Source organism: Medicago sativa, chromosome 3 (genome assembly GCF_051527215.1).
Source record: "Medicago sativa cultivar Bolivia chromosome 3, Bolivia_mono, whole genome shotgun sequence".
NCBI classification, from domain to species: domain Eukaryota; kingdom Viridiplantae; phylum Streptophyta; class Magnoliopsida; order Fabales; family Fabaceae; genus Medicago; species Medicago sativa.
In genome coordinates this window covers 68,823,818-68,834,735 of record NC_140751.1, presented here as the reverse complement: position 1 = coordinate 68,834,735, position 10,918 = coordinate 68,823,818, and the positions used below count along the sequence as shown (strand labels likewise).

At 33.3% G+C, this 10,918-nt stretch overlaps 1 pseudogene across 1 annotated transcript; it reads left to right on the top strand.

The window, feature by feature from the left end:
* The first annotated feature begins 3,514 nt into the window (after nt 1-3,514).
* On the top strand, nt 3,515-10,673 carry LOC146939554 (uncharacterized; annotated as a pseudogene). Its single transcript, XR_015031691.1, has 19 exons — nt 3,515-4,942; nt 5,534-5,737; nt 5,837-5,941; nt 6,147-6,212; nt 6,308-6,478; nt 6,756-6,830; nt 6,908-7,135; nt 7,230-7,296; nt 7,390-7,496; nt 7,577-7,633; nt 7,718-7,876; nt 8,158-8,253; nt 8,665-8,750; nt 8,888-8,954; nt 9,044-9,110; nt 9,255-9,382; nt 10,039-10,130; nt 10,241-10,307; nt 10,400-10,673. The product of XR_015031691.1 is annotated as an uncharacterized LOC146939554 (transcript).
* The last annotated feature ends 245 nt before the right edge of the window (nt 10,674-10,918 follow it).

Here is a 10,918-nt window from a genome sequence, read left to right as displayed (position 1 = left end):
TACTAATGGGCAATAGCTTTTTTTTTTACTTGAAAATGTACAGTAGTTTTATACTGTTTTTCCGATGTGTTTTTCCTTTTTCGCAAGCATCCCTTCGTTGAGTATACCATGAGATTTGACTTATAACAAATTACTATAAAACATAAATTTTGGTATGGGGATTTGTTTTGATGAAAGTAATTAATCGGTCAAGTACAATTGTTGAGTGGAGTGGAATTGTGAATTTAACCACAAATTGCAGATAAGAAGTATTGTGGTGTATGTGTTATTTTATGTTATCTTATCTTCATATATTAAATTAAAGTGCACAATAATTTGCAATGATGTTTTTCTGCATAAATCGCCTCTGTTTGTCACCTAATCTGGTCCTTATTCCTGTCTTAAACTAAACACTCACTAATTAAAGAATCGCACACCACACGCATTGGCTGTCTATCTTCTCCATGCAATGTGCTCTTTCCACTTTTTTTTTCCTTCTTTTTCTAGAGTTTCTATTCAACTATTCAAAATGGTGACCGACTTTCTCCTTTTTCGAGTCCATCGATTTCTTCCATCTAATCTGTTACAATTCTTTGTTTAACCTATTGTTCTTAAATTTTCAGATATTCAAATAAATTTTTCAAAACCCTATCTAGGTTATTTTTCTAGTCTTGCTTGTGTATGATATTGAGAAGCATTATCCAATAAGCTCAATTACCTACATAACTGTAGCTTATGATTTATTTCTCATGTCCCTTCTTTTCTGTTTAATATTTTACAACTTATGTTCAGCAGTTAGGATGATTTTTGAAGTGTCTTATCGAAGCTATCAATCCATGGAAATTAATCAACTTATTTCATGGTACTGCAAAATTCATTAATGGTACTGCTCTGAGTAAACTTATATGCTATTAGCTGAACATTCAACGATAAGGAAATTAATGATTTGAATGATAAATTTAACCAAATCTATATTTACGACAATTGTTCCTGATTTAAGTTTAACATAAAAAATATTGTCAGACGCACTAAAGCCATATCAATGTCAATTTCCCAACTGCAATTATGAGACATATGGCAAGAAGATACTAGTTTTGGTCCTTGGGAGATACTATTGGTTCTGTTAATAAGTTGTGACCGATCTCTTCAATCAATAGCTTATTTAAAAATAAGTGTTGTAAAGGCTTGTTTACTTTATACAATCGGGACTGACTTTGGTGATGGGATGTGTAACTCGGCTTCGCTCAGCTGGATAGAGACCATAGTAAAGTCAAATCTTTTCGTAGGACCACGCATTCCTTCTGAATGTTATTTCTGGGAGAGTAATTCAGAGAGCAAGAAGTATAATTTATTTTGCTGAATTTTCATTTAGGACTGGCTTTGATGAAGAAAACATCATGCAGAATATAGAAATGCCTTCGCGGATGCATGTGATATTCCCATAAAAGGATTCCTTAACTTGAGAAATTTGAGAAAGTTGTTAGCAGTGATGTGTCTGCCATCAAGCATGAAAGGTGGTTTGATGTTTTTTTGTTTTTGAAAGAATATACATTGGTCCCTCATATAGTTCTTCAATACCAACTAGATGTAACTACCAGTGTTATCCTACTAAATGTAGTTTTTAGGAATGTTGTTATAGCTGCTATAGAGTGGCTGCTGCCTTAGGCAATGTCCCTCATATTGTATCTGCTTGTGAGCTCCTCACTGCTCAGTGGTATGATTGATTAGGAATTTCACACTTAGTGTAAACAATTAAATTTCCAATTGCTTTTAAGTTAAATCATGTCTATCATTCACATTTTTTTAATGAGTTTTTTTTCTTTCAAGAATGTTTATAACATTATAAGAATTTCTCTAATTTTTCTAATTTTATTTTAGAATTTTTTGATAAAACATAAATTAAATATAAACTTTTAAGCGTCAAAAACATAAAAATTCATATTTAGTTCATTTGGTTAAAAATTTAAATAAAATTGGTATATTCAACTATTTTAAAATTAGAGATACTATTCACACCCAAAAAAACTCAAGTTACACCCCAGAATGACCAATATACCCTGTAACTAATTTTTATTTATTTAATCCAAAACCCTTTCATCGCATGTCTCGCTTAATCATTCAAACCCCATAAACTTAGTTCACGTTTTCATCATTCCCAAATACTCACACTATCTTTGAAAGTCATCGCTATTTTCACATATTCATCTCTCAAACCCTGACAAAGCCAGGAAGAAGGACTGACACACGATTTCTGAACACATTCATCTCCTCGTCTCTTTCCACTCGCGTACTCTTCAATAACATCTAATCACGTACGATAGAAAAATTGATAAATCTGTAAAATTGATTGAAACATATGATAAAAAAATGTGAAATTGAGAGAAAGACAATAGTTTTTAAAACCATGTAAATTCAGTTTACGCAGTTAACGTAAACTGAGGCGTACTCTTCAATAACATCTAATCACGTACGATAGAAAAATTGATAAATCTGTAAAATTGATTGAAACATATGATAAAAAAATGTGAAATTGAGAGAAAGACAATAGTTTTTAAAACCATGTAAATTCAGTTTACGCAGTTAACGTAAACTGAGTTTACATAAGCTACGTAAACTTAGTTTATGCTTGTGTGTGTAAATTTGTTCACTCGTACTCTACATTAGTTGCACATTCGTAAAATGAATTTACATTAACCTCTCATGGTGGATAATTGTACATACGTAAACTGAATTTACACCAACCTCTCATAGTGACTAATTTTACATACGTAAACTGAATTTACACGAACCTCTTGTGAACCACATACATCATTAATTGTGAATCTAAAAAGTAAAATTTGCTTATAAAAAAAAACGGAGAGAGTAATATGCAGAGATATTGTATAATATACGCAGAAGCTAGAGATGTGTGGAAATTTAAAATTTGCGAACTCAGATACTTTACAACATGCAATATTGGCATCTTGTACACCAAATTGCAACTTCTTCTCACTTCACTCTCTCCCGAAAAGTGAATGGCTGACGGTGGCTGTTGGACATGGATGGAAGCATCAACCTACTTTATTCGTTATCTCAATGGTGGTGAAGTGAATGCTGTGCGATCGGCATGGAGGTTTATGCTCAGGTTTGTGATTTTTTTTTTTTTGCTGAATAGGTTTGTGATTGTTTGTTGTTGAGTTTTTTTCACGTTCACATTCAAACAAAAATCCAATCTTTAAAAATTATTGATCCATTTCATGTAGCGATTAAGGGTTATTGGTCGGTCATATCACTATAGTCAACAAAACCCCCAAATCTATTTCAATACTTAGTGTTCTTGCTGTGAAAATCTCATCCGTTTAATCACTAGTACATTACAGTGATGGGCCTATAAATGGGCTTCAGGCCCATCCCATTGGGCCTATTATGTGAGAATCAATTGAAATGCTGACTTGGACAACTGCCACAACAGAAACAGTTATATTTCCCTCTATAACACTAACAGCTACTTTTCCCTCCATAATCTGCGATTCAAGTTTCAACCTTCCCCTCAACAATGGCGTCAACCTCTAGTTCTTCTGCCTCTAGGAAGAGACCTTCTTCTCCGCCACCGCCACCACCACCACCACCACAACAACCTCCCCTACGCAATCCGTTTGATCCGGATATAAACCCGCCACTGCGCAATCACTTGGAAGAAATAATGAACAAGAGAAGGCGCATCGAACATAACCAAGATCAATCACTCATCCACGGCCTCCAACTTCAAGAACACGCAACAAGATTCCTCGGATCCAACGACCTCTTGTCGCTGCGACAAGCAATCCAAGAATACACTCAAACCAATGACGAATCTTTGATGAAAATCTTTAAATCATTCGCACACCATTACGTTAATGGCTTCTCATTGAAGCTTGCCAAAATCCTCGAACTCCACCCTCCGCTGCAAACAAGAACCGTAATCGTTTCTCTCATTCTTCAAACACTTCCCAGAGGGATAAACAGTTCAATGAGTTTGTCTATCTTACTCGAACTAAAAAATCCTCTCTTTAATTCGCTCAAGGTAGAATCCGAAGAAATTCTGTTTCCTTCGCTATGCGAAATGATGGGTTTATTCGCTGACAGGTTGTACCGGTTTACTCACAGCAGTTGGGGGGAGCTTCTCCAGTATGTTTGTGATTGCATTTCTGGGGATGTGAGATCCAACAAAAAGAAGGGGCTTTTGTTGTTAACGGAATTTTCAGTGCTCGTTGTTCAAAACAGAGAGTTCTGGCTGAATCAAGGAAACCTTGATCTCGTATTCTCAAACATCTCAGAATTGATTAACTCAATGGATCAGGAATTGAATGCATTGGCATTCAATGCATCACTTTCGTTGATGTTATTGTCGAAGGATCTTCAGAGAACAGACGTATACGATTTTCTCTTGCCGGTTTTGTTGAATATTATCAATCAACATGGAGAAGAAGAGATTCTGGTGAATCGGATTAAACGTTTGGGGGATTTAGCTAAGCTGGATGATGGAAATATCTTTAAGGGGAAACTTGGTGAAGTGTTTTGGTGCATGATTCGAGTAGCGGAGATAGAAGATGCAAGCGAGGAACTTAAATTTTTTGCGGTTAGTGTCATCAAAGATGTTGGTTCAGCAAACTCGAAAGAGATGGGAAGTTTGATAAAAAAAATTTCTCATGAGGAAGTGAGAAGGGTAGTTACAGTTGCTGTGAACATGTTGTCGTGTTTTATTGATGATCCTCTTTGGTATGATATTGATGATAAGAATTGTATTACTGCTGGGATGTTAGATGCTTTCTACCACGGGGTCTTCTTGTTCAAATCGCTCACTACAGATGGGCATGAAGATGTTTTTGTTCCCACGGCAATTGAGATGATGACACAGCAATATGTATCTCATGTTGATTGGTGGTTCCGTTGTGCAGCAATGCTCGCCATTAGTTGGATTGCAGAGAGTAACATCAAAGGGGGGGTATGTATGCATATTCAATGAGCTTTAAGCTCAAGTGTTTTCTTGATGATGCGTTACCTTATAGAAATCATGTCATGTCAACTAATTTTTCTGTGTACTCTGTAGAACATAGTTTTCAGAAGCATATACGTGTTTCTAAGCATTACAAAAAAAAATGATTAAAAGGATAAATCGTGTGAGCTAGGGTAAATCGTGATAAAGGATTTAATTAGGTCTGCAGTCGTACTGCATTGTTTGTAACTTCATGCAGATTAAGTTGTGCATTTGTATTTTGGTTTCTCTTACAGAAACCTAAATCTTAATGACACCACCGAGTTTTGGACTTTCACTTATCAATCAATAATATTTAACAAATTAAAATTTAATGGATTATGTAAGTTACCGGATACTCGGCTTGTAACTCTGTTGGTTACTTGTATTTGTGTTATTAGAATGGTATTTATTAATGGATGCTTGCACCATGCATTCCTGTGCCTGAAGTTGACCATTACGAACCTACAATAATATTTGCTGATTTCATACATATCATGTTATTTGTAATGCTAACAATCTCATTCATATATGATTCTCTCTTCCCTTTTTCTACCACAGAACATGATGCTACACTTTAACCACGTTGCGATGCTGGCCCTTAACTCACTGGATGATTTGGACCCTCGAGTACTTTGGGCTACTATGCCAACAATTTCGTTTTTGAGTGAACATAAGGAACTACTAATTCAGGCTCAATATCACAAGAAGTTTTTGGAGAAACTAGTTCCCATCATTAGATGTAACCCTTGTGCCCGTGTACAGGTACAAACATATTAATGCTGCAGATTTCAATGTATACTTTGAAGCACTATTTGTTAAGTTGTTTTATAAATGATATCCTTTGTTTACTACTTTCTTCAGTCAAATGCTGTTCTCGCCATTCACTCCTTGGTAAAAAATTGTGGCTTAGACAAAATATCGCCTTTTGGGGAACAGATTGTAGCATCAGTACTCGTATTAATTAAGGTACTTAGTCTCTAATTTTCCCTGTGTATATATTAACTTCTCATTTGCACATGTATTATGCTTTTATATGCAATTATTGCATACTGTTATTAATCCATGTGATTGTTTCTGCATATTTACATATCGTATTTGTGTAGTCTCAACCATTATTTTTCTATGGTTACTTATGTTTAATGTACTTACAATAAGCTAATTGGTTTTTCAGCATGAAAAGCAGAAGTTACAGATCGAAGCTACTGATACCCTGAAAACGTTTGCAGCTTTAATGCCGGTATACATTAACATCAGAAGTCTAGGAATGATGTAGGTTTTTATTGCGGTAAATGATTATCCTCATGTGATTTGATGTGTAATTGTTTCAAGCAGGGGACTTTTCGCCAAAATTATTACGATACAACGATGGAAGCACTTAAAGTCCTTGTGTTTGATAATAGCAGTTTACCCAAACTGGTGCTCTGTGCTAAATGTCTAGAATTCATGATATATCTTGTTAGGAAAATTGGGCCAGATAATTTCGAAGAGCAGGAAGCTGTTCAGGTTAGTATTTCTCCTAATTCTGAGTTGACTCAAATTATATATGATGTATTATTGAAACCAAAGTTAAAATTGAGATAAGTAGAAAAATATTTAATTATTTTATTGGTCATACAAATAATTTTGCGATCGTTCAAGAATGATCATGATGTACCTTATGATCTTGGTATATATCATTCAAAATTTTGGTACATTTGTGACAAATTCGTATGTCTTAAAGGTTGCCAAATAATTGTGAATTAATTTCTTTTTGTGCTAATGTATCATGTAACCTTCAAAGGTCATGGAATCTCTAATATCGCTTGAAGGAAAATTGACCAAGACAGATTACTTAACAAAATGTATCATCCTAAAGGTATATCTGAAATCAATGATAGTCAATTTCACTCATAGTTGAAAGTTTGTATTCCTAATTGAATAAACATTGTGCAGGCTCTGGATCACATTCTTCAATGCCCTAGATTGAGTATTAACAACTTTATTGCTAGAATTATGCCAATGTTGCTTGGAACTGCTGAACCCCGTTGTGACTTAACGGTTGATAAGATCAAGGATGACGATGTGAAGCATTCGGTTGAAACTATGATAGTTCAGGCTTGTAATACGATGTCATATTGTGCTGTTCGGTCACCTATAAACTTTTCCCCCCACATTGGTGAGGTTAGTTTGATAGATCTGATGTTTCTGGTTTATGTAGAGGTTTCTAGCTAAAAACCAAACCTGCAACTGATTAAACATGTATTTAAATGTTTAGGTTGCTACAATGTTTATGCGCTTGATTGGTTGTTCTAATTCTCAACTTCGCAAGGCTTCTATTTTAGGTGACTATAAATTTAATTTATTTGAGTTCAATTTAAAATCTTAAATTTCTGTTTTAGCCATTTTTGATAAATTAATTTACTTTCTGTTTTTAGGTCTTCCAAACTTATTAATCTCACTTAAAGTATGTGACAAAACTAATGACGCAAAAAGAGGCATAACTTTCTGGATTGTGCGAGCTCTGATTGAAATCTTGAAGAAGGTATTGGGTAATTGTCTTTACTTTTTTAATTTATCATTTTAAGCATCGGCTTATTTCTTGACATTGCAAAACACATACAGGAAAAAGATAGTGTTTCGTTTACAACATTATTGAGGTTACTCGCCAGATGCATTCAGGTAGAATACAATTCTGCAAAATATATATTGGTAATATGTTCAGATCATATTTTTCCATATAAGTAATATGCGTTCATTATGCAGATCTGTAGTTCATTTTTCAATGATCAAATGATCAAGGTTATTGCTAATGTGATAAAAGCTGCAATACAACAGATTAGCAAAATTCAAGTAACGAAAACACAAGAATTGGGAACTTTGGCAAGTAGACCTGTAATTTTACCAACAGAAGATACACTTCAGGTTGTTTCTGTAAATTCTTTTGCTATTGATTGAATACATATGCATTATTCTTTTGTACTTTAGCAAGGCACTGGTACCCTTAAGGTGAAAATAATTCAAAACTTAAATTCATTTGTAAATAGTTAAATATAAAGAATGACTTAACATTAAATGATTGGGATGTTATGCATCATATCGAACAAAACACTTGGTACATAGAGTGTTCACCTAATTTTCATTTTCATTTTCATTTATTGATCCTATAGAGTATGAATGATAATCAGCTTTTTTACTCATCACAGGGGGTAGCTCACTTAATAGAAACAACACTTGACACATTTAAAGACCGATTCGTGCAACATGTTGATGACCTCATGACGAATGCTGTCGTGTTTTTGGTATGTTCTCCTTTGCTATTTCTTCTCATCTCGATGTTTTTTAAACAGCATGCTAGAAAACCTGCATTTATAATTTCAACTTCCTGCAAGAATAAAAGATTATTTTCAACTTACCATTTATATTTGAGTTATATATGATGTGATGTTTGATATGATAGATTTATTTGTATATTTTAAACTTTATATTCTTTTTTTGTTTATTCTTTTGAAAAATTGAAAAATCAATCCAAGCCATTTCTATGCAAAATCAATTCAATCCAATCCACACAGACACTCTTCGTTACGATGTCAACTACTAAGAAACTAGAAAATATTCATATTCAAAATGGACAGGATGTTATGATGAATATCTTTATATCTTCTACTTAATCATTCTTAAGTAAAAATTGTGCTCCATGTAATCTTTTGCAGGCTCATGAAAATCCAGATAGATTGATAGCTTTTGGAATTTCCATTTTTAACGTTATCATCCCACTATTCCCAGACAAATTACCAGCGTAAATCTAGTTTCTTTTATCGTTTAGTTGTAGACTTGTAGTAATATTTGTTTTCTTCCGAACATAAAAAATTATTGGTTACATCTTGTAGCAATAACAAATGCCTTAAATCTAGTTTCTGTGTGTTATTTGAACAGGTATCATGACAGATATATTTTAGCCTCCTATTTTGCTTTAAAGAGAAACTATCCTAGTTCCAAACTGGTATTTTTAAATATGTGTCAATAATTTTCTTTTCTTTACTTGTTATATAAGAAATGTGAACATTACTTTTTCGGTAATGATTATTACAGCATGCTACACGGGCGATTGGTATTTGTGCTATGCTTGGAGGAGATCAATTTAATGCCCATGCTAATGGTAAATTTCTGTATGCTCTTAACTTTTTTTTCTTTCTGAAAGGTTATTTAAGCTCTTAACTTAAACTACGAAAGTTTATTTTTGTATATATATTAAATATATTGATTTTTTTTTTTAATATGACAAGTAATTGGTTTAGTGCAGAGGGTATCATAAGACTATCTAATGTCATGAGTAAAAGACTTCCAGTTAGGGATGTTACATTATGTGATACCGCAGTTGCATCTCTTGGAAAAATCTATGAATTTCATCATGACAATGTCGGCCCTAAGGTAATAATCTTCCAAAATAGATTGTCTACCATTGATATTTGGCAACTTTGTTAACTTTAGTTAACAAAGATGAAATGCATATTGTTAAGATGCTTGCAGAATAAATGCTGTTGTTGACATCACTGATTTATTGTTTAGATGGACCCTAAATTCTTTCTGCCAAGTACCAAGTATTAGATAAAGAATATAGTCAGGCTTATTGGAATTATGGGATATTAAGTAAAAAAATTAAAGAAAATTTCATTTTAACCCTTTCATGCTTCTGAAGCTGGAATACAGGAGCAGGACATTGGTTCCGTAAGTTCCTCGTATGCTTCAAATTATAATATACAACGAGATTAAATTTTTGTGCCGGATGTTAGATAGTATTATGTTAACATATAATTCCTCATTTGAATTTACAACCAGATAAATTGCTAATTTTTCTCAAGCATCTACAATATCAGTCATTACACCTTCGTCCGTGGAACTAAGTTAGTAGCACGATAGAAATTGTTAACTTTTGTCATTTTGTGCCGGATTTTAGATAGTATTATGTTAAATTTTGATCATTATAGTTACAATAGTAATTTAGACTTCTGCAATTGTTGATCTACAATGTTACTGCAAGTGCTATCCTTTATTTTGTCATCCTCAATCATAATGCTTTTAAGCAGGCGGTTCAGAAATGGTTAAGTTTCTTGCCATTGAAGCATGATTTCGACGAAGCTAGATATGCACATGGACTGCTTTCTAAATTGATACAAAGGTGCTAAATTGTTATTAATTCTCCTTCATACCACTTCAAATTATTATTATATATATAATTTGGTACATGTATTGACTAAGCAAAAGTTGTATACTGCGTGCATTGATCAGATCGGATGAACACCTATTTGGAAGTTATAATGAGAATCTTCCCGAGATTATTTCGGTTGTAAAAGAAGTAAGTAGAAACAATTTTCTTTACTTTGTGAAATAGGGATTTATTTGAATTAACATATTTTTCTTGTATCTGTAATATATATTTTCTTATAGATTTTATCTGAACCTAACCGCCTGGGAACCGAGGAAGCTATTAATCAGATGGCTGACTTCATATATAGATCAACATGATGGAATGGAAAGTGGAACTGAGGAAGCATCAAGCACTGAAGGAAGTGAAGGAAGTGAAGAAAGTGATTGATTTTTTGATTTCAAATTAAATTGTACAATAGACAATAAGAAAAGGAAGATTTCAATCTTTCCAATGTGTAAAGGTACAACAGCATTTGTGCATACAAATAATACAAATGTACAGTAGTTTTATACAGCATTTGTGTTTTTCCTTTTTTGAGAGCACCCTTAAGATTTGGCTTTTATAACAAATTATAAAACATAATTTTTTATATTAGGATTTGTTTTGATAAAAGTATTTTTCATCTGATGAGTAATCAATCGCACAGGTACAATTGTTGAGTGGAGTGCACATGTGGATTTAACCACAAATTGCAGGATAGGAGTATTTTTTTAATAATTATATTGTGAACTATGTAGTAGTGTACTAGTGTGTTATTA